Source organism: Leptonychotes weddellii, chromosome 2 (genome assembly GCF_054177405.1).
Source record: "Leptonychotes weddellii isolate Sample4059 chromosome 2, ASM5417740v2, whole genome shotgun sequence".
Taxonomy (NCBI): Eukaryota; Metazoa; Chordata; class Mammalia; order Carnivora; family Phocidae; genus Leptonychotes; species Leptonychotes weddellii.
The window spans coordinates 73,502,199-73,522,084 of record NC_138370.1 but is presented as its reverse complement, the minus strand read 5'-3'; the positions used below and the strand labels follow the sequence as shown (position 1 = coordinate 73,522,084).

The 19,886-nt window shown below is 42.8% G+C and overlaps 1 protein-coding gene and 1 long non-coding RNA gene across 7 annotated transcripts in view; one reads left to right on the top strand and one right to left on the bottom strand.

The window, feature by feature from the left end:
* MAML3 (mastermind like transcriptional coactivator 3) overlaps positions 1-19,886 on the bottom strand; it is a 397,119-nt gene that overhangs the window by 85,303 nt on the left and 291,930 nt on the right. The gene's annotated exons all lie outside the window — the stretch shown is intronic.
* On the top strand, positions 6,932-15,562 carry LOC115944313 (uncharacterized). Of its 5 annotated transcripts, none has more exons than XR_014142851.1 (6): positions 6,932-7,604; positions 9,088-9,478; positions 9,573-12,566; positions 13,782-13,908; positions 14,294-14,436; positions 14,536-15,562. It is a non-coding gene; the product is annotated as an uncharacterized LOC115944313 (long non-coding RNA). The 5 variants fall into 5 exon arrangements; XR_014142852.1 differs by having other exon boundaries at positions 9,559-9,717; XR_014142853.1 differs by having other exon boundaries at positions 9,559-12,566; positions 14,356-14,436.

The following is a 19,886-nucleotide window of genomic DNA, read 5'->3' as shown; positions in this document are numbered from 1 at the left end:
TTTTTTTTAAAGATTTTATTTATTTATTTGAGACAGAGAGAATGAGATACAGAGAGCATGAGAGGGAGGAGGGTCAGAGGGAGAAGCAGACTCCCTGCCGAGCAGGGAGCCCGATGCGGGACTCGATCCCGGGACTCCAGGATCATGACCTGAGCCGAAGGCAGTCGCTTAACCAACTGAGCCACCCAGGCGCCCCTTAGCCAATAATTCTTAACAAAGATGTTCAATCTCACTAATGATCATACAATGCAAATTAAAATGGCAAAATACATATTTTCTACTATTATATTGTTAAAAATGTTTTAAGTTCATGGGCACCTGGATGGCTCAGTCAGTTGAGCCACCCACTCTTGGTTTCAGCTCAGGTGGTGATCTCGACATCTTGAGATCTGGAATCACGGAGTCTACTGGAGATTCTCTCCCTTTTCCTCTCTATCCCCCTCTGCTCCTATCCCTGCCTGCAGTGTGCACTCTTTCTCTCTCTCAAAGAAATAAATAAAATCTTAAAAAAATTTTTTTAAGTTCATAATTCTTAAAGCTGGAAAGGGTATGGAGAGAGAGCTCACCCAAATGGTGAGTATAAATTGATAAAATCTTTCTGAAAACCAATTATACAGCCCATGTCAAGATCTAGAGAATTGTTAATAACTTCTAACCCAGAAATCCCTCTTCTACGAATCTATACTATAACAGTAATCAGAAATTCCACTGAAGATTTGTTTACAAGGATGTTCATAAACAAAAAAAGGTAAACAACTAAAATGTTCAACAATTGAGGATAGATTAAATTTTAAATAATTTATGGTATAGTCATACCAGGGGAAATTATGCAGGCATTAAAAATCATGTTTTATAAATAATGTTTAATGACAAAAAATTCTCAATAAAATGCTAAGTGAAAAAAGACACAAAACCAAAAGCTGCATGATTTAATGCTGTATATATCAAAGCCTTATATTAGTCTTACATGCATAGAAATGACTAGAATGAATTGCTTCAAATGATATTGAAGAGATCATCTTGGATGGCACGATTATGCACGATTTAAAAAATGGGTTTATTTTTAAAACATTTCTGAGATAAGCATATTTTTTGCATTATAATATAATGTAAAAAGTAATTCGCTGAAATTCATCACGATAATTTAGAGAGATAATATATGCTCAATGGCAAATGAAACTAGATGCTTCATCACCTGGCTTCCATACCTGTTTCTGTTTTCTCTATGACCCTGAACAAGTCACTTAACTTTCTCTGAGCTTCGGTTTCTTCAGCTTAAAAATAGCAACTGACAAGACCTCCCATATGGAAAGCTGCTTTGCAAACTGTAAACGATCATACAAATATAAGCTATTATCATTGTGTGTGTGTGGGGGGGGGAGCTGAATTTAGAACCACAACCTAAACAGACCTTCTAAATTAAAGCAAAAATGTACTAACCCATATCTGTAGAAGCCTTGATCCTAGAAATCTTAAAATACATGTACTTGTTTCAAGGAACCATCTTTGGTCCATGTACAAACATAGGCTGATCTGTAATGACTGGCTTGGTAGCCCGAAGAGGAAGGATTAATTACTTCTAGAGTGATGGCTGAAACAGGTAAGAGAAAGATCCAACCCAGGATGGGCTGAGCTCAGACTCCGCAGGATACTCCAAATGAGCATACACATACCCCAAACATCCTGCGCCTTTGTGGCAGAAGTGACTTGGGGAGAACACACCTGGCGTTATGTCTGGAGTACACCAGGTGGAGCATGACTCTTTGCCGCCACCTCACGCTCCTTTTGAAGTTAGAAAGTTGGTGTCAAATAAATTGCAAAATAAATAAATAAGGTTGATTTTACCAGTAGCTTGACAAAGGTGAAATGGGCTCTGCGCAGATGGGAATATACCACATAAATGGTACCTTCCAAGTCTGATAGTTCTTCTTATCAAACAAAACAAATGACTGTGAATTCCAGCTTGGCACGTTCCACGTTTGTGGTAAGGGCAGACAGCTCTGACTCACAGCTAGGGCTAGTTGGCAGGACTGAAGGGTGGCACTGGGAAACGCCCACTTTCCCACTCATGTCTAGCTTTTTCCCCCTCACTTCCTCTTCTCTATCCATGGTCATAATGCAAGGAGAGTTATAACTTCGGGTGTGTGGAGAGGGGCGAGGCATTCATCTGTCACAGAAGCTCCGCAATTTTCCTGGCTTTTCAAGCTGTGCTCGTAACACAACACTGAACTCTACTCATCCATCATTCATTCATCCATCTATCCATTCATGTATTCATTCATCCACCCATTCAGTCTTCAAACAGCTATGTGTGCCTACAGACGCCCCCGCCACCCCCATCTCTGGTGGCCTCAATATTTCCAATGAACGGACATCAGGGTACAAGTGAAGGGTGTGCAGCCCCGGCTGTAGGCACCACACCACTTCCAAGCCCTGTTGTTCGATCATCACCATCTTTATTGGCCACAGAGGGGAAGGGATATTATAGCTCTGTGGCTTTTGAGAGTTCGGTCCTTAGCGAAGTGCCAAGCCTCAGCAGCAGCTCCCAGATCACAGTGTGGGGGATTTTTATGACCACATCTCAGTTCTCACCAGAAAAGGCAAAAAGGAGGAAGCAGGTGACACATCAGAGAATACACAGCAATGGATAAGCCTAACAAAGCCAAATCATAACCATCCCCCTCTTACCTTTGTGTTCTCTCCCTCCCACTTTTCCTGTCAACCCTCCCCGGAACCCCTCCCAAACTGTACTCCAGAAGAATTTAAATTGGCTCAAGCTCAACGAGAAGGAAACATAAAACTGACTATTCATTATTCTGTGCCATGCTCTTTTTTTTTTTTTTAATATGGCTCACCGAGCCTACCCCAGTGTGAGCAACTCCTGAGAAGAGGGGGTGTACATGTGGGTGCACGTGCATGTGTGTGGGACAAGCCAGAGGCGATGGCACAGTGTGTGTGTGTGTCGGTGGGGAGGATGTCGGTGTGTGATTCCCCCCCTCTATCTGCGGAGCCTGAGAGGCACTCCTCTCTCAGAGCAATTACTACAAATGATTTATGTGGCCAGTCAAGAGGGCCTGCCAGGGTTCTTATTTCATCTCCAGAAAAAGGAACTCTGCTGGAATGTTATCAGGGAGTTTGGGATTAAACTGACAGCTGCCTTTTGTTTTCCCTGTGAAAGAGCTTCTCCTTTGGACTGTGGCATTTGGCTCCTACGCAGAGAGCCAGCACTCAATGTAGGCAAAGACCAGCTAGAGAAGGGCCACAAAGGAAAGAAAACATTTGTAAATGGGAGAGGTTTCTTTCTTTTCCCTTCTGTTTTTCTCTTAAGGGGATGTGTTCCTGGTTGCTGATTTTAGAAGGCAGCATGGCTCATGCGAGATTGGAATATTGGTTGTTTTTTTTTTTCACTGTAACAGAAACAGCCACAACACCAAACCTCTCCCCTCTGTTACCAGAGCTCATTTAGTTGGAGAGAGGAAAACAAAGGTGCCTTCCAATTTAGATTGTTAAATGTGACCCTGGTCCCTGTCCCCTGTTAGACTGTGTGCATGGGTACATGTTAGGTCACAGGGCACGGGGTGTGAAACAAGGCAGGGCACAAGGCGCTCCGTCGCACATACAGACAAGAAAATTCCATGGACATAAAAACACAGAAACCATATGTGTTTTCACCCTCTGACTCCCCAACTCTAATAGACCATTGCAGTTTTCATAAATCCTCAGTTGTGGCCTGGCTGGCCACAACCCTCCCCTCACATTAGCTTCCCCACCTCGTTGACCCAACCTGGTTTATAAGGGCTTCACACAGCTTTGCTTTGTGTGGAGGGAGCAAAGGGGCAGTCAGTCACTGGGGCTGATTAAAGAAACACACAGACACACACACACACAAAATGATGGTGCAGTGACTGCATAATAAAGCTTTGTAGATAAATAATAGTAAATACAAATTAAAGAAGCTCTCAAAAGATCAAGGGAAGAGTGTGGTAAAAAGAGGTTGGTGGGTGGGATAGCTATAAAAGCAAGGAATATAAAGGAAGATTAAGGGTTATAATAAAATACATGGACTGTAAAATCATCTTTATAGTCATATTCTCTGTGTCTTATATTCAGACATTCTCATATTCAGTATATTTTTTGACTTGTGATTCCCAAATCTCATTTTCACTAATGTTCTGCCAAAAGGTGCTGTATAATGCTCAAAACAAACTTAATTTTTAACAAGTAATACACATCTGTGGTCTTCACAGTATATGCTGACACTGCGGTGTGTTCAGAAAGCAGACCAATATAAGGGATCGCGGGAAGGGAAGCAACATTTATGGAGGGCATATTATGTGTCTGGTAAGATGCTATATGCCTTATAAACATTTTCTCCTTTATTTCTCATTGCAACTCTGTGACGTAGGTGTTTTTATTCTCATTGTACAAATAAAGTTACGGATGCTAAGTGAGACTAAACAACTTGCTCAAGGAAGTACACCTAGTGTGGCAGGCACTATTAGCTGTCTAATGAATACTCCTCTTCCTTAACTCATTAGAGTCCTGATTGTATTTGAGGAGGAATTCCCAGCCTCCCTTGCAGCTAGAAGTAGCCATGTAACACAGTTCTGGCCAGTGAGATGCATGTGAAGTATGCTGGGAATCTGTGATTGGCTCTCTCTCTCTCTCGCTCTCTCTCTGCCCCCTCTCCTTGTCCCCTTTTTCTTTTTCCTGGAGCCAGAAGTGCAGATGTTAGGCCGGTGGTGGAGATACTACCTTAGGACCTTGAGAAGATAATAAATATGAGGATGAAAGCCACAGGTGAGGGAAAAAGAAAGGAGGTGGGAAGTACCTGACATCATAGATCAGTTGCATTTCCTCTCACTTACCCATCTCTGGCTTATTACATGACGAAAATGAAACATATTTTTTATTATCTAATGTTTTTTATATAGACAATTGACATCTTATTAAAGGGTAGAGCTGGAATTGAAACCTAAATCAAATATACCTAAGGACCTAGGTCATAACATGATACTTAAGATATTCTCATATTATGATATACTGTGTTTCAGAGTGCCCACAGTCTAGAAAAGCCTTAGACAAAGGGATGAGTATGGTCTAATTTCTTCAGCTCATACTGAGACTCATAGCTTAGGTAGTTCTAGTTCCTTGGGCTGTTATGGAGTTTGGGGCTGGATCTCAGTCCAGAATCCAGGGAATTGGTTGGTTCTGATCTTCTGCGAGTTTTAGACTACTTACTAGTAAACCAGGAGAATCTGACTTATATTACTTGGGATAGCTCTAGGTCACACTGCATTTCTTTCTTTTTTTTTTTTAAGAGTTATTTTTTTTTTTAAGATTTTATTTGTTTATTTGACAGAGAGAGAGGGAGAGAGAGAGAGTGCACAAGCAGGGGGAGCAGGAGAGGAAGAGGCAGGCTCCCCACTGAGCAGGGACCCTGATGCAGGGCTTGATCCCAGGACCCCAGGATCATGACCTGAGCTGAAAGCAGACACTTAACCACTGAGCCACCCAGGCACCCCAATCACACTGCATTTCTTAAGGGTATTCTGATGCAGACCCACATCACTATGGCAGCCCCAAATGGAAATATTCCAAGATGAGCTACTTGCCAAGTAACCCAGACAGTTTTATTTTGATGCATAGAGAAACAGTGTATCCTTTAGAAACAAAGGTTGGTTCACAAATTGCAGTTAAGCATGGCAGATTGAATACATGTTTATCTCCACTCCTTTTCTACCTTACCTCCTTATCCTCCTCAAAAATGACAAAAAAAAAAAAGAGATTTTTTTTTTAAAGAAAAAAAACAAAGCTCTACATAGAGAGGATAGGAAAGGAGCCAAAAGCAGATACGAGATGTCAACATAATTATGGAAACTGGAAAGCTGATGAATGAGTGGTAGCTAATTTAGCAGAGCAGAAAAAGCTGAAATCTGAAGTTTCAATGGGGGAAAAGCCAAGGAGAAGGGAACCAATGTATGTTAAGAACCTTAAAAAGCTCAGGGATGTACACTGTGTGGCAGGCACTATTGGAGGCATCAGATACCTCTGATGATAGGGTGTAGACGGGGCTAAAAAACAGGAGTGTTGGTTGAAAGTCTGTATAAGAAGGGTTAGACACTGAGACCCTTCTGTGCATGGCCATACCACTTTGCTTCCTCCTCCCTGAAAGGGTTGGTGGTTTCCTTTTTCAAGAAGTGGAAGCAGAGGGACTTGGCATATGGACACAAAGCACAGCTGAAGGCTGGGGCGGGGGGCCGGGGGGGGGGAGGTTTGCTATACTGGCAACAGGGGAATTAAGTGGAAATCTACAGGTCAGTGGTGAGATAACCTTCCTCCACTCCAAACCTTTCTTCCACTTAGCTTCAAGAACACTGGCAACCAGTCTTATATCTCCTAAACAGAAGATCAGTAGGTTCCTCCCCAGGGAAATTAACCAGTCTATGAGAAATGACTAACAGATTTTGGATGCCCCATGGCTGGGTTCCAGGCCAATCACCACCACTTGGAAGTCCTCACATATAAACACAGGACTCCCAGTTACACTGTTAATATCTTCCTGTTAACAATGAATGTATAGGTATGAGGAAAGCCTCTAACGCAAGATACAGAGTCCAAACAAATAGAAAAGAGAAAACAGAGGAAATAAAGGCAACAGGAGAATGGTTTAAAAAAATCATTAATATCAGAAAAAATTAATTAACTATAAATTATGAACAGGATGGTATATAAATATTTTAAAAGCAAAAATAAAACTTTTATAAATTAAAAACACGGTAGTAGAAATAATGTCAAACTAAAGGTTGTCAAACTAAAGTAGAAATAATGTCAAACTAAATAATGTTAAGAAATCTTTAGAAAAGTAGAACAAAAATCAAAGAGATGGAAAAATAGAAGAGAATAAGATAAGAAAAATGGGGGATCAGTCCAGAAGGTATATAGTATCCAAATAACATGAGTTCCAGAGAGAGAGAGAAGAGAAAACAAAGTGGAGGAAATTATCAATGAAATCACGTAAGAAAATTTCCCACAACTGAAGGACATGAACTTCCATCTTGAAAAGGCCTAGAAAATTCCCTGAGCAATGAATACAAAAGGGACCACACTAGGATACATCATTGTGAAATTTCAGAAAGCCAAGAATTTAAAAAAAGACCCTCCAAGTTTCCCAAGGGTGGGAATTAGAAGAGCAATGGGCATTTTGGCAGCAATCCTTTGGAAGCCAGAATAAAATGCATTAAGTGCTCAAAATTCCTCCTGAGAGTTATTTATAGCCTAGGATGCTACATGCAGTCAGATATGAGAGAAGAATAGAGCTATTTTCATATGTGCAAGACCTCAAATATTTACCTTTCGTGTAAATTCATGAGTTCTCAGGCAGTGGTTAGAGGAGATAGTCCACTAAAATGAGGACTAACCCAAGCTGGAGAAGACTTGGCTTCCATGAACAGGGGACCCGACATGGGAGCCAGGTGGAAAGGAGGCTCGGGATGCCAGCTCTGCAGCAGTCTTAGTACCAACCCACGTGGGAGGAGAAAGACGAGGAGCTCCAGGATGAATAACTCCATGAAGAAATGGATTGATGACCTATGTTCGCAAAGGTACTGAGAGGAGATTTATACTGCTGATGAAGATTCTGTGAATGGCTTAAGGACAGGAACTTAAAAAATTAAGCAAGCAAACAGGGACACCTGGGTGGCTCAGTTGGTTAAGCATCTGTCTTCGGCTCGGGTCATGATCCCAGGTCCTGGGATCAAGTCCCACATCGGGCTCCTTGCTCAGCAGGGAGCCTGCTTTTCCCTCTCCCACTCCCCCTGCTTGTGTTCCCTCTCTCTCTCTGACAAATTAAAAAAAAAAAATTAAGCAAACAAAGCAATAGAGCCAACAACTGCAGGATATAAATGTAATCAAAGCCTACCATTTGGCTCAGCTATGAACACTTATCTACCACACTAGACACACACACACACACACACGAGGACTGATTTCACCAAGACTTGTGATATAACGATAATTGGGGACAAGGAGGAAGAGGAAGCATGTTTGAGAGGTAGAAGGGGTAAGTGAGCTGAATCCATATTTTCCGTGGTAAAGAGTCAAGGGGTAATAGCTAAAACATGATAATCAAGAGATAACTGTAGAAACATGTTATTAAAAATACAGAGGTTCATGCCAGAAGAAACAGCTAAAATACTGTCAAGTTTTAGGGAACAGAAATCAGGAAGGGGAGAGGTGTAGGGCAGGACTGCTGTTTTCATCGTACACACTTTACATAACTATGCGGCCGCTCAAATTTTGAAACCGTATTACTCAGATAAAGATACCAGCTGAAAAACGGAAGAGCAGACTAGTTCTCGCGGAGCGCCACTTGGTGTGTCTAATTCTCTGAGGCTTTGGAAGCCCTCCTGGGGTGGGGAGGGGTTTCTGTCCCAGGGGGTTCCATGCTGGAAGCACCGTCCCTAACCTTCTCTGAGTCCTGATTTGTGGCTGTCGTTTAGATATGCCCCAACTGCAGGGAATGGTCATTCAGGTAACTGGAAAGCTAGAAAGCTGTACTTTTGAATGAAAGATAAAGAGGTCTGTTCTGTAACTTAGTGTCCACTCAGGTGTCCATAAAATGGATGGCCTGTGAATTCAGAAACAAGGGAAGGTAAAATCCTGAGGTGCACTGTGCTTATTAAAATAAAACTCTTTTTATTTTCTCTCAGAACAGGCAGTAAGACCTGTTGAATAATCATAGCCAACATTTATTGAGAGCTTATTATGTGCTAGACACTATTTTAAGCACTTCGTAGATATTAACTTAAATAATTCTCAAAACACTTCTACAAGATAGGTACTATGATGTACGGATGAGAGGTATAAGTCTCCATTTTACAGAAGGGGAAATTAAGACACGAAGAAATCAAGTAACTAGCCCAAGATTATATAAATGGTAGGGTGGGATTCCAAACACCCAGGCTCTTAATTTAGATCCATCTTTATAAGTTATAAAATTAATATAATTATCAGCACATGGAGGCCTAGGTAGGAAAAGATATTTTGCATTAATGGTGTTTTTTTTTTTTTCTTTTTTTTTTACAGGTAATATTCTGTTTGGTATACCCTTTCTATGGATAGCGCAGGCTTCCAGAATTCAACTGGGATAAGGTTAAAAGTTTCAGTTCAAAACTGAAGTTTTCTCTGAAGCTGAGTTTCAGAAATCAGGTCAGGACTTCCTTCCTTGCCTACAATTCATGTTAGACCTCAGGAGATAAACAGCAGCTTGAGCAGTAACACAGTAACCGTTAAGGATGACGATGAGCATAATAAATAATACTTACAATGTTTGAACCCTCGTGCCACTAGGAAAAAAAAAAAAAGAAGAAGAAAGAAAATACTCATTGTATCTAATGGTAGAAATATCACATCTGTGCATATATTCACCTCAGCCCCAATATAATTCAAGACTGCCAAGCTCTGAGACCCAGAAATGGTGAGTCACTCCGGAGGGGCGGGAGGGTGGGGAGAACGAAGATAAAAATAGAGATGTTGATTGCATTGTTACTAATTCAGTTTAGCTCCAACAGCCCCAGCCTGGTGAGTCAACAGCAGTCACAAGAAGACACAAGCAAGAAAGAAGCACACTGCTCTGTGGGGCTGAGCAGAGGGGATGCAGAGGGCCACATGGGGAACCTCAAGCCAAAACAAGACCAACAGCATTGAGGCGGTGGTGTGAGTTCAAAAACAAACAAGTGCAAAGTGCTGAGGGATAAAATGGGCTCAGATCCATGAGCGGCAGTGCCACTGACCCTCTGGTAAAAGCTGCCTTTTGTAAGAATCCCCTGAATGCGGGGGATGGGGCCTGCGGACCAGGAACCTTGGAGGCCAACTTGCACCGTTCAAACAGCGTATTCTTTTCTCTGGGGTATAAGGCTTACTGTGATTCCAGACTTGTCGCCATGGCAGCGGTGGGGGAGGGAGGGAGGAAAGGAGGAACAGATGGGGGTCACCAAGGTCCTAATTCTCATGCAAGGGGCCCCATCGCGCTCCCCTCTCCCCTTGAGGAGTCCTCCATTGAGCTGCATCTTCTCTCACTACCCCAGTGGCGTTGATCCAGTTCAACCTCAGAGATGTTTTCCAGGGCCTACTGTGTGTCAGTCTTTCACTTCTGATTAGCATTAGCTTCCGTTAAGATACTTTACCCCTGCTTGGTTATGAAAAACTGAAACAGGAAAAAGACCTAGTTTCCTACTCTCAAAGTTTATCTTTTCCTATTCCCAAACCTAAATAGAGAGATAGGTTAAAGATATATAGCCTCTTGTAGGTAGTATAATGAATGAATGTATATGGATCTGATTGTCACCCCTCATGCTAACCTTATATTATAATTACAACCTTATACTACACGAGGTAGTCTGTTAGCATCCTTAGAGTTACCCTGTGATGTCCTCCTCCCTCTATTCTCGCCTACCTGTAACACTACGAGGTAATCTTCCTGAAACATACCTCTGCCATGATGTTACCCTGCCTGCCTTCAATGCTAATCCAGAGTTGTCAGCTTGGAATTCAAGATCTGCCATAGCCAGTCCCATCCCACCTACTAATCCTCCTCTGTCCTTCCAATGTTTCCATGTTCTCGGGAGGGTGTGAGAAGTAGAATGAGTGAATGGATGTGTGAATGGATCCATAAATAAAAAATGAAACGGGCAAACAAACATCAGAAAACTCATTTCCAACTCCATCCTTTGGCTCATGCAGTTACCACAGGACTCCCCTCAAGAATTACTCTTTTCCCTGGCTTTCATGCATCCAGTTTCAACGAAGGTCTAATTCATATCTCAAAGGTTTCTCAAATTCAGTATTGAGAAATACATGATCTCCACGCTCTGCATCTCAGTGACTGGAACCACCACCGTCAATCAAGTTTCACAACCCAGAAAGCTAAGCTCCATCCTGACGCATCTCTCTCCCTCAGTCCCAAATTTCAAATTCAGTCAAAGCCCTTTTGCTGTCACTTCCTCAAGGTATCTCCACTCCACTCACCTCCTTTTGCTCCAGTAGCCTTCCACTCCATTTTATCAGTTTTCAAATTAGAGGACTGAAGTCTACTCAGTTCTCTATGCTGTGGTAAGAGGGATGTCTTCAAAATGCACATGTGATCATATCGCATGCCTAATTAAAACTGCTCTGTGGCTTTCCATGGCTTTTAGGACAGTGGGCAGAATCCTTACCACAGGCCCTGAAGCAATCTGACCCAGGTGTATGTCCCAGGCTCCATCTACCCCACCATCCTCTTTGTGGGGCCTTCTGGAAGCTCCATTGGCTCGCCATCTTTCTCCCAGCCTTGGGGCCTCACTACATGATTTCTTCTAGCTGGAATGCTCTGCCCTGGGTGCTCATCTGCTGGTGCAGTGGTTCTCAAACTTCAGGGTCCATCACAATTACCTGTAGGGATGGTTAAACCCCAAACACTGGGCCTCACCCCCAGAGTTTCTGGTTCAGTGGGTCTGGGGTGTGGCCTAATGATTTGCAATTCTAACAAGGAAGCCTCCAGTTGATGCTGGTGTTGCTGGTCCTGGAACTACACTTTGAGAATCACTGCCCAAGCTACCTTCTTTTGCTTTTCTAGATTTCTTTTTCTTTTTTTAAAGATTTTATTTATTTATTTGAGAGAGAGACTGAGATAGAGAGAGCATGAGAGGGGGGAGGGTCAGAGGGAGAAGCAGACCCCCTGCCGAGCAGGGAGCCCAGTGTGGGACTCGATCCCGGGACTCCAGGATCATGACCTGAGCCGAAGGCAGTCGCTTAACCGACTGAGCCACCCAGGCGCCCCATGCTTTTCTAGATTTCTGAGAAGTCTTCCCTGACTACTCTTCCACCTTCACTAGGCTCTAGACGTTCAAGGCCATCTATACACTTCTTCACAGCACTGGCCCTCATCCTGTAATTACGTATCTGTGTGATTATTTCACGAATGTCCGTCTCTGTGTTAGACTCCTGTGCATGAGGTTAGGGACCATCTCTGTTTTGTTCAGCATTCTGTCCCCGGCTTCTACCTGGCACATAGTGTATGCTCAATAAACATTTGCTAAATGTGGACAAATCTCTTATATAATGTTTGCTCTAGTTAACTGAGGGCATATCACTGTTCCTTCCTGTGATGGTTAATTTCATGTGTCAGCTGGACAGAGCTTAGGGATGCCCAGATAGCTGGTAAAACATTATTTCTGGGTGTGTCTGTGAGGGTGTTTCTAGAAGAAATTAACATTTGAAACAGCGGACTGAGTAAAGATGATCCCTCTCACCAAGGCGGGTGGGCATCATCCAGTGCATTGAGGGCCTGAATAGAACAAAAAGGTGCAGGAAGGGCCAATTCGCTCTCTGCTTGAGCTGGGACATCCACGTCTCCTGCCCGTGGACTTTGGCACTCCTGGTTCTCAGGCCTTGGACTGGACTGGGACTTAGATCATCAGCCCCTTGATCCTCAGGCCTTCAGATTCAGACTGAATTACTCCACCAGCTTTCCTGGTTCTCCAGCCTGCAGATGGCAGACTGTGGCACTTCTTGGCCTCCATAATCATGTGAGTGAATTCCTATAATAAATCTCTTCTGGTATATCATCTATTTATCATCTATCTATCTATCATCTTATTGCTTCTTTTCTCGAGAATACTATTATGCTTCTTATGTATGGCTATTTTACTTACAAGAAGCCCACCTCACTTCGGAGTTGATATATTCTAGAGCTTCCCTAGAATAAGAAAATCATCAAATACTCAAATACTGTTGAAGACCAGTGAGAATTGGAGAAAATATGTCAGAGCCAGAAAAACTGTTTACAAAAGATACTAGTACCTATTGTGAGGCCCACTTTGCTGTGATTGAAATAAGCAGATGGCCAGCTATCCTGCACAAATAATGGCAACCACCAGGGAGCAGGGCCTCCTCCAAGGTGAGAGAGAGACGAGTTCTGCCGAGAAAGTATCTGCAGCGGCTCCCGGGTGTGCTGGTCATGACACTGCTCCAAGTCTTGGCTTCCTATTGGTAAAATGCAGACATAATCATAGCACTTAAACCTCATAAGGTTGTTGGGATGATCAGAAGAGATATTATGTGGAAATGGTTTAGTGCAATGCCTAGAATGTAGCCAATACTAGAAAATGTTAGCCGTTATCATGGGTTGGTATTACAGTAGCCTTCCTAATGTGGGTCTTTTAGGATTAGTCTAATGAAAAATATTCTGCCCCCAGACAGGACAGACATTATTTTTTTGTCAGGAAAGCATGGATGCACATGTGACCTCTATCAAACATCTTAATATTTATATGCTATCTTGTATTTTAATTAATTCAGCAAACACGTATTAAGCGACTACTGCATGCGGTCATTTGGCTTGGCATCAGGGGCATTTACAGATGAATAACAATCTTACAGGGGAGAGAAACATAAATAACCAACTAAAATGTAAAGGCGGAATGAAATAAACACTGTGAAGGCACCCATGAAAATCTACAGGTATGGCAAGGAAGGTCAGATCATTTCTGACTGAGGTGGTGTCTGATTCGACCCGGGAAGCAGAGTGTGATCTCGATGAGCAGAGAAGCAGAGCGTTTCAGGCCATTCCAGGCCTGAGGGACGTCGTGAGAGAGAGAGGAAGCTGGGAGGGCATCTGGGGTCAGGTTATATATAATCTGGAATGTAATGCTAAGAAGTTAGCGTTTTGCTCCATAGGTGCCATGGTTCCAAGTGTATCCTCTATTTGAAGTGGCTCAATATTTTGTCATTTTTTCCCTCAGGTTTGACTTAGGGAAGACTGGCGTGATGTCCACAGTCATTTGATTGGCTGGATTTGCAAGACTAGCCTTCCATTTGCCTCCACCTCTTTAAGGACATTTTCTTCCACTTGGGCTATATTGCCAAAAAGTAAGTGGTCACAGGTAGTTATGACTATTTCTAAACATCCAAGTGTTCTCAGCGATAGGATTAATTATGAAAGCAGCATTAGTATAAATATTGAGATACAAGAAGGTAGCTTTCTTGGGGCGCCTGGGTGGCTCAGTTGGTTAAGCGACTGCCTTCGGCTCAGGTCATGATCCTGGAGTCCCGGGATCGAGTCCCGCATCGGGCTTCCTGCTCGGCAAGGAGCCTGCTTCTGCCTCTGACCCTCCCCCCTCTCATGTGCTCTCTCTCTCTCTCATTCTCTCTGTCTCAAATAAATAAATAAAATCTTTAAAAAAAAAAAAAAAAAAGAAGGTAGCTTTCTTACAAATTCTTGACTCAGATGTTTCTCCACTCTAATCCTACTGAGGTTTGAAGAGTTTCTTCAACTGATTCTGAGGGTTTACCTTTGATATTTTACGTCAAAATTAGGGGACACACAGAGTCCTCCTTTTCAGCTGTCTTCCTACGTGTTGAACAATCTGCTCATTTTCTTCTCCTCCAACTCCTCTGGTAAGAGAATATTTTGATGACTTGGACTTTCTCATTTGGGCAATGGTGCTGTGCTCAGCACTCCAATACCCTAACTTTCTCCCTCTCTTTCACTTCTAGTATAATGAAGAAATGACCTCTCCATCCACAGGGATGTGGCAGATATGACGCATGCATTCAGGTCAGCAGTGCAAATCTCCGACACGGCCATTTTTCTCATCGGGAAAATGTTTGTCAGCCCCTTGACCAACTTATTTGGAGATCTTGGCAACGAAGGGGCTGTTAAGCAAATGGCACAGAAACCTCTGCTTCTCTTTGAAAGAGACTGCTTTTGAAGGGACATGAAACTGCAAAAATACCGGCTTGTATTAGAATATAAATTCACGTTAAATGTGTTTCCAGGAAAAGACGAAAATTGAAGAGAAACCTGAAGTCATTTCAAGACTGATGCTGAGCTATCCTATCACTCATTTCCCTGGAACTTAGGCTGATGAGACAAAGTATCTCTTCCGTTGTCACAATTTTCTCTAGGTTATTTCTGAAAAGGTTTACTCTGGCTTCAGGCATGGGAAAACAGCAACAACAAAACCTTGTTCTCCATGTCACTAAGCCAAAAATTCAATCTCAAGTTGTTTACATTCTCAATTTCCTTAAAATATTGGGATCATATATAGTTCTTTATTCTGCATATTTTCACTTATTATATCAGGGACGTTCCCCAAGTTCTTAAACACTCTTCTAAAATACTTTAATGGCTTTGAAATATTCTTTCAGTTGAGTGTACCATTATTTGTTTAACCAGTCCTCTATTTTTGGGCATACAGTTATTTTTTGTAATTTTTTACCACTAAATAATGCTGTCATAATAATGCCAAATAATATCCATATATATATGTATTTTTTTCTTTCATCTCATCTCTGATCATGTTGTTAACATAAATTTCCTTAAGTATAATCGCTGGGCCAAGGAATAGGAGCACCTTTGAGGACTTCTCTCCACAGACTAGCATGCTAAATTATTCTATGCCTATTTCCCACGTGTAAAATGTTTGGTGACACTGCTTGAAGGTTTCTATGAGAAAACCCATTATCAAATTGACTGGAAGCAGCAATTTCTGTTATCAAAGTAAATCTATTGTTATCATTATCGGAATGGATTATTTTGTTTGCCTGAACGGAGCCGATCACTGAGTTTCACTTTAAGTTAATTAGATGAACTATCAATTGCAAAGGTTGTGAAACACATGTATTAGGCAACAAGCTAATCGAAGGAAGCAAGGCCCTGCTGCAAGGCCTGTCTTTCTACCACCCACCACCCAGAACAACAGCAGAGGCCGAGAGCAGGGGAGTCAGGGAACGTGGCCTGGCTGGTAGATGTGCCGTTTCTGAGTTCAAAGCCTGACTGTGTACCCTGACTCTGGTAGTTGGGTGACTGGGAGCTAGGCTCCTTTTTCTCCTCTATGTAATGTGGGTAATAGTGCCTCAATTCGAAGGACGTGCAAGGATTAAGTGGGATAAGACACTCACCACAGTACCAGGTGAATGGTAAGCATCCAGGAAGTACTTATTTTTTTATTTTTATTTATTTATTTATTTATTTTTAAAGATTTTATTTATTTATTTGAGACAGAGAGAATGAGAGAGAGAGAGCACATGAGAGGGGGGAGGGTCAGAGGGAGAAGCAGGCTCCCCACCGAGCAGGGAGCCCGATGCAGGACTCGATCCCGGGACTCCAGGATCATGACCTGAGCCGAAGGCAGTCGCTTAACCAACTGAGCCACTCAGGCGCCCAGTACTTATTTTTTTAAATTATTAATTCCAAGCTCCCAATTGCCTATGGAACTTCAGTATTTGGAGAGTAGATGAAATGGGATATAAACCATCTAATTGGGACCAGAAGTTTCTAAACTTCACACAGCTTTCTTAGCCCTCTGTGTTGGTTAAGGCCATTGAAAGTCAAGATCATCGTCATCATCAGCATCATGGTGGTAAACAAGGCAGTAGAGGCCTCAGAGACAAGGGCTCCAGGAGACTAGAGCCTCCCACTCTGCGCTTGGTGATTTTCTTTCTTCCTTTTATTTATTTATTTATTTTTAAGATTTTATTTATTATTTGAGAGACAGAGACAGAGAGAGGGAGCACACATGAGCAGGAGGAAGAGCAGAGGGACAGGGATAAGGCATGCTCCACTTTGAGCATGGAGCCCGACATGGAGCTCCATCTCACAACCCTGAGACCATGATCTGAGCCGAAATCAAGATCGGATGCTTAACTGACTAAGCCACCTGGGTGCCCCTGGTGCTGACTTTCTAGTGTGTGTTCTGGGCCTCAGGCTTCCTGCCGGCCCCACTCTGCCTCTTTGGGCAACAGGTTTGTGGGAGGAAAAATCAGGCCTTATGCTTCTGAGTCTCAGGAGTGCCCCTCTTGGCCCCAGACATATGGGCAGGGCATTTCTGCCAGGGTAAATGTTCTCCACACTTAAGCACAGTATCTGCTCCATCAGAAAGTGGGCTTCGTTTGAATCCATTCCTTCCTTTTGCCGACCACAAGCAAAAAGGAAGCAGCTGCAGAAGTACACACAGACGTCGGGGCCTCGGCAAGATGGCAGCCTGCATGGGGGGGTAGGTATGGGCCCGCTTCAGTGATCTGCTCCACATCTAAACCCTAAGCAGGCAGGAAGCTAGGAATCCTAATTCCAGTCCCAGGTAAGGAGTGGGAAAGAATAATCAGAACTCCATCTGCTTCGCTTTTCAACCAAATCGATGCCATCATCTTTACAGGGACGCAGCAAGCACAGCCCTGACTCTGAGGAACGGAAGAAATGGTTGGCTACGATCTCTCCCCAAAGTGCTCTAAAATCAGGCAGGGGCGTGGGTGTACGGGTCTGTGCCTTGAATCCTTCCTATTTAGCTGCAGGTGTAGAACACATGCAGGGACAAAAAAAAAAAAAACAAAACAAAAAACAAAAAAAACAAAACCAAAAAAACAAAAAAAATACCATAGTTTTAAAATGAATAAAATGGACCAAACATAGGGAAAACTTGGATATTTTATAGTTTTGTCTTTGGGATGTCAGTGGGTGTTAGGAAACTCATAATACTGGCTTACTCCTTCTTAGAACATCAGTAAATGATTCCTCATCATCGAGGTCAGCCACATTTGAACACCCGTACCTTGTGATTCCATGAATATGCTCAGCATCGGGAAAAGGTAAGTTTCACACCGCAGGTTACATGAGGGACCACTGGCAATGGCTGAAAAGATACCCAAAAGTCCAGCTGGGAATCCTGAACTGAACTGGTCCTGCTGAGGCTAGCCCTCCACCCCAAGAGGGGACCTTAACCATCCTTCGCCTGGGTCATACCTCTCGCGGCTCTGCGTGTGAGTGTTGACCTTCCCTGTCCTTGGCCTTTGTGTGTGGGCTCTGTTCAGGTGGGAGGCAGTAAGTAGTACAGGAGTGGGATTTAAGGCATCAGCAGCTCATGAACCCATTGCCCAAGACCTTCACTCGACCTTCTGTTAAATTCATTAAACAAGGAGGTCATTAGACGGACGTGGTTCTAATACCTCGACAGCCTAAGGAAACAAACAAAAACCTAAGTCTGTAAAGGTTTCATGGAGAAATCAAAACCTAAGGACAACCAATCAAAAATAGCCAACTGGGCTTTTCCAAGTAAGTTACAGCCAATCAAATAATGTCCTTGCTTTGCCTCTGCCTTTTCTCTATTCTTTGTAAGTCTTTCCCCTTAGTTCTGTCTGCTGAGCACTCCTAACGATTTCTGGTTTGGTGCTACCTATTTGAATTGATTTTTGCTCAAATAAGTTCTTAAAAAAAATCTTAATATGCCTCAGTTTATCTCTTAACATCTCCTTCACCCTGCTCTACTTTTTCTTTTTTCCATAGCACTTACAACTAACACACTATACACTTTACACTTACTTATTATGTTGAATGTCCGCTAGAACAGAATGTAAGCTGCGCGAGGGCAGGCGTCGTTATCTTTTTGGTACACAGATATTTTAAGCATTTAAAACAAAAGTGGCTGGTACACAACAGGTACTCAATAAATATTTGTTTCATAAATAAGCCATTCCAATTTAGATTCTAGTTAAGCAATTGGTAAGTCCAGGGGCCAAGACCCATTCATCTATTTGAAATAATTACCCCCACCTTCTCACCCCTCAGGCTCAAAGCTGCTCCTGGCATCCACAAAGCAGTTAGCTCTGACATTGGCAAACAATTACTGTCACTTGGTAAAATTGAGGAGGAAGTAAAATATTTACTGAAGCAGAAACTCTGGGGGGCAGTAACCTGGGTTGTTTTGTTTTCAGTTAACTAATGATGCCCATTGACACCCCACACCCACCTCGGTATTTATTTCAGAAGCAAAACAAACAAGTGTATGATTTCGATCTGTGATTCAAGAATATTCAAGGTTTTGGTTAAATCTACACATTGCTCATCGTGCCACTAACTAAAATGAGAAAAGATTCTTGCTTCAATGGCTTTCCATCCTCAGAATGCCTCCTACGTTTGTTTTCAGTACATGCTTAAGAATGGTCTTGAAAGTACGCAAGAGAAGAGAGGACAAAAATAAAATTATACTGAAGCTGGGATCTCTCAGTCTCTTCCAGTTGCTGAGCAGCAGAATTAGGGCAAATATGTATCTTTTTTGTCCAAACCAGGACAAGTGGCATAAACTGGGACATCTTGGGCAGATTGTACATACGGTTGTCTTAGACATACTCAGCTTCTATCACATTCGAAGATGGGAAAGGGCTGGCAAAGATTAGGGCATCTGAAAAGTCAAAAGTTCTGTGGTTTGCATCCTCCTTGGTTTGAATTCAAGGGTCACAGATGTTGATCAAAATATTCACATTGCCAATTTACACGAATTTCACTAGTTTGTAAGTATCAGGCGAGAGTGTTCAATAAATGACCTAGCAAATTAATCTATTTCCCCCCATTAGTTTCCGACTCTTTAGCATGACAATATCAGTTACCCTGTTCAAGCAAAGGCCAGACAAGCTGTGGAGCTGACGCATTCTGATTCCTCCTCCGAGAAGCATCTGTCTACTTACCGGTCCTCGCCATCCCCCACCCCCCCCGCCCCGCCCCTGGCCATCGCACCATTCCCTCCTTGTTCCAACCAGGCCCTTATTTTTCAGTTCTTGCAGTACAATCAGAAGAAGTGAAAGAAGACCCTGATCTTCCAGAGGGACATGGCAGTCTGAAAAGGTAAAGATGTCTTCAACATCATTAGCAGTTCATCTTCTAAAACCTCAGGGCAGCCTCTAGGCAGCCCCTCCTGCAAACCACTCCCCTCCCCCACTCCCCCAGCCACTCTTCTCTTTTGGTGTCGGCTTATCAAATTAATGAAGCCTATCTAGACGGGGAGGAAGTTGGGGCAGAAGACTGGCTTAAGAGCGATTCAAAGCAAGCCCCTCCTTCCCTTTAAAAAAGAAGTACA